At 42.5% G+C, this 4,632-nt stretch overlaps 1 protein-coding gene across 1 annotated transcript in view; it reads right to left on the reverse strand.

Annotated features, from left to right (window-relative positions):
• ZNF143 (zinc finger protein 143) overlaps positions 1 to 4,632 on the reverse strand; it is an 85,764-nt gene that overhangs the window by 26,485 nt on the left and 54,647 nt on the right. The gene's annotated exons all lie outside the window — the stretch shown is intronic.

Raw genomic sequence — 4,632 nt, forward strand, 5'->3', positions numbered from 1 at the left:
TTTAAGAAGAGGCTGGATGCCTACCTGGCTGGACTCGTTTGAGTCCCGTTTCTCTTTTTGGGGTTTTTTGTTGTTCTCCCGCCCTGGCGGGGGGTCGGGCTAGAAGATCTACTAGGTCCCTTCCGACCCTTAATCTATGAATCTATGAATCTATTCCGCCGAATTCTCTCTTTGAAATGCCCTTTGAGTTTCATTTTCCATTACTTTTTAAAGTAATACTCCCAATTTGCCTTTTAAAATAAAACATTAAATATCAGGTGGCCTGAATTCAACCTCAGTTCACTTAAAAAAAAAACAAAAAAAAAAAAACTCTAGGAAGTTTTGTACAACCCAATATTAATTCATATAGACTTTTTTAAAAACGTATTTCCATGAAAATAGTGACCTAAACCTTCCCCAGCAGTATTTGTAACAAATCCTGCTGCAACAAATTATTGCATAAGGACAAAAACATGACATTGATTAACAATCTACAATTAACAAACAAAACTAACTAGACCTTCTTGGCTGCAAGTCATTTGAGGATACCTGTTGTACAATTTTTTGAAGCAACCAAAGAACACTGCCACAGCATCTAGATAACAATAGCCTTTCACAGCCCAACTCAAGAAAGTCAGACAGGCTGCTGACAGACGTAGAAAAAAAGCAGCGCTTTTCTGGAAGAGGAAGCGCATTACTTTGACCCGGCTCCCCAGCACCTGTAAAGATTGGGTGCTTCGGTGGGGCTTTTTGGTGCTTTTCTCTAATAGCTGATTCAGTCAACAATTAGAGAAAAGCACCAAAAAACTCTACTGAAGTGCCCAACCTATACAGACACTGGGCCAAGTCAAACTACAGTAAAATCTCTGTTATCCAGCATGAGTGGGGAATGCCGGGTGCTGGTTATGTAAAAACTAGCCAACTGCCCATCAAGAATGATGGGGGGCGGAGGGAGGGGGCTGGGATGGAGTGCTGCCACCTAATGCCCCATGCTGCTGCTGTTCTGCCTCTTGCAGGGAGCAGGGTGGTGGAGCCAAGGGCAGCAGTTCCCCCACCCTTTGTCCAGTCCTCGGTGTGGCTTCAGAATCATGGTGGTGCTCCCCCACACTTGGAGCACTCTGACTGGCTGTTTCCGTAAGCCAATCAGAGTGCGAATAAAGTGTTACAGACAGACAGGCTTAGTCTTTTATAATATTAGAATTCTGGATATCTAAAAATACTAGAGTGGTGGGGAAGGGGAGCTTGCACACAGTGGCAGTGCAGGATGGTGAATGGTGGCAGTGGCGCAGGATGGCTGCATGTGGCTTGCACATGGCGGCGCAGGGTGGCACAATGCCAGTTAATAAGAATATTTTGGCTAGCAGAATGCCAGATAACAGGGATTTTACTGTAATGTGATGCCTCTTCTGGGCATGTGCTGTGCTCAGGGCAGGGGCGCACCAAGCTGAAAGTAAAGCACTGTTTTGTTTTTTTCCACTTCTGTAAGCAGCCATACAGTCCAAAATGAATAGATGTAAAAATGTTAGTATGGTAACTCACTAAACCAATTTCTTTCTAGGTGGGTCCAATTGCTGGCCAAGAGCATTTCTCCTAAAATACAGGACTATGTATTTCAAATTATTTCCTCTAGAACCTTTCTTAAGGAATCTTTGGTTAAGATGCTCCCAGTTAACCTAAAACTGTTCTTAAGACCCAGGCTTTAGAGTTGAATGGGGTATCTGAGTGGGACTTGACATACTTCAACTTCAGTTTTCAGCACATGAGTTTCTCCTGAATCAGTGAGCATACAGAACCTTGTGAATAACCCCCCCCAGTAATTATTAGTACTCTTGGACCTGCAGCCTGCATATCACTTATTACAAAATCTGTAATAAACACTTACTATATAACATGTATATTACAAAGAGAAATTGTGCATCCAGTTTCATGACCTTAGTAGACGACCACTATTCCAATGAAAAGTGCACTTAAGAGAATACCTTTTCATTTGACTGCCATACAGAGTAGCACCAACAGGAATTATTTAACCTTAAGTCAAACTGGTCGTATATTTGTAAACCCATATTTCATCGTTACTTCCACATCACCGCAGCAGATAAAATATGCATACTTGTTGCCAATTTGAGATGTCAGGCAAATTGAGCTGTGAGTATTCAGAAACACCTTTAAATAGATACATAAGCAATAACTCTGCTAATGTGATGAACTGTATTCTTCAAACACAGATTAAGACCTATACATTATTAAAGGATTTACAGGGATATAGATGAGAAAGAACTTATAATAAATGTAAAGATTTAAAAATAACTCTCCCCCAGAGTATCATTAGAATCAAGTCAGAAATGATGTGGTTGCCTAGTTAAATTACGATCCAAGAAAGCACCTGCCTTCCCATAACACATGCAGCGAGATGCACACAAACTTATTAAATTGAAGAGTACCAAGAATTTAGCACTAATTATCATGCAAAAAGACAAATGAAGTTCTTATGCAAACATCTTTGGAAGATTATCATCTCTAAAGAAAAGAGGAAACTAGAGCATTAGAACCGGTATCAGAGGAACATTGAAAATAATGATAATTTTGTAACATGAAACTTCTTCCCTCACAATAGCCTTAAATTGAAGTAAAAAGGTAACTGCAGAGGAGAGCATAGCCATAATATGTACATGCAAACACAGCTGTAACACAGGAGCGGAACAATAGGGGTGACAAAGAAATCTATAAAGGGTGTGTGTGTGCGCATGTGTGTGTATTTCAAGTATATTATTCTTGCAAGCAGATGGGCATCTTCTGCTTGAAAAGAAAAGCATTTATAGCATTAGAGATTCATTTGCTTATATCTGTTCTTTTGTTCTCACACATACAATTCATGTTAGGATTTACAAGGAGGCTTTGTGTTCTTCTATGGTGTGAAACTTAACCTCATGACTGTTCTGTAGTATGACATCTGTTCTGTTCTTGTGTTACAGAAGACTGAGAAAAAGCAGTATATATACTTATTTAATACTAAAGGTAAAGCAGAAGTAAGATACAGATTCTTACGAAGATCTTAAAATTATAATGAAAATTATTTTCTCTGAGAGATAACATGCCTGAATCCAAAGAAAATTCAGGTCAAGATTTCCAAAACTGAATAGTGATTCTAGATGTTCAAGTAAAGATCCCCTAAGGCAGTGATTCTCAAGGAGGGTGCCATGAGACACTGGAGTACTGTGAGATTCTTTTAAGGGTACTGCACAAAATTGGCACTGTTAGGCCTTCATACATCTGCACATGATTCACAAGATAAACAGATCATTCATAGCATCAAAAACATTTCTGACTTTTGATTTTCCTGAGTTCTTTGCAGTGGGAGAAATGATTCTATTATTTTTCTATAGTGAAAAGACGAGTGAAAGCTACAAGAGGTGCCTTCATTCCAGCAAGGTATTTTTGAGGCTAATGAGGGGCGCTTTGAGTCTAAAAAGGTTGAAAACTACAGTCCTGAGGCATGCTATACATGAGAAGAGGTCAGAGTACACTGAGGTCTGGCTCACCTAAACTGGCATATGCTCCCTCATGGGCCATACCCAGTCTGTGTACAAACTGGAACCAGACCCATTTCACACTAACGAAGGACTTGTGATTAGATGACGATTGTAGTTTCTTCTCTTTACTTTAACAGGTTTTCTGTTACACTCAGGCAGTACCAGTCAAGTTTGTATCCTGCTCTCCCTGGAGCTTTCACATTCTGATAGGGGAATATACTTGTTCCCAATGGCAAGGCAAGAAGAAGTGTTAATATCCATTTTCTTTTTTGGAGTACATTCCAACAACATGTCTATGGACAATCTTAGTTACCTATACAACTACTCTCTCCTTCTTCCTCTGATGTAGCAGAAGTCAAGCAGAGGAATTTTGTGAAACTGCAATAGAGAGGCTACTTCTCAGAGCACTTTGGCTTACATAAAAGCTGCTCCTGTGGAAGTGATGGGAAGGAGCTGAGAAGGGTTGTGCCCCTACCTCCTCCATACAATGATAGGTCTGATTCAAAAACTTGAATTTAAAAAATGTAAGGGATAACTTAGAGAATGTACTTCAATTGGGTTACCATACACCCAGGTTTTCCCAGACATGTCCTTTTTTTTGGACCCCTGTGCTGCATCTGGGTGGGTTTTTAAAATAAGAGCAAATGTCTGGGTTTTCTGCTCTCCCAGGCTGGGTGCTTGGGGCTGGGAACAGTGGGCAAGTTGATTGGCTGTCAGGGGTTATGTGCTCCCTGTGAGAGCTCCGCCAAACCAATGAGAGAGAGAGAGAGAGAGAGAGAGCGCGCGCACATGCAGGCATGTGCAATGAGGAAGCTGCTTGGGCAGCAGGGCTGGGGGAGGCAAAGGCTGTGGGTCGGGAGTGAGGGGCATCCACAAGAATGGAGGGCAGGGCAGGGGGCTGCAGGTCGGAAGTGAGGGGCACTGGCAGGGCTGGGGGGCAGGGCAGGGGGCTGCAGGTCAGGAGTGAGGGGCACTGGCAGGGTTGGGGCACAGGTCAGAAGTGAGGGGCACGGGGGACAGGACGGGTGACTGGGTTGGGTGTTCAGGGCACTGGCAGTGGCAGGGGACTCAGGGTCAGAAGTGAGGGGCACCAGCAAGGGGTGGGGGGCAGGGTACTGCTGTT

The sequence above is a fragment of the Gavialis gangeticus genome, unplaced genomic scaffold (genome assembly GCF_001723915.1).
Source record: "Gavialis gangeticus isolate Ggan-Ray unplaced genomic scaffold, GavGan_comp1, whole genome shotgun sequence".
In the NCBI taxonomy this organism is placed as follows: Eukaryota; Metazoa; Chordata; order Crocodylia; family Gavialidae; genus Gavialis; species Gavialis gangeticus.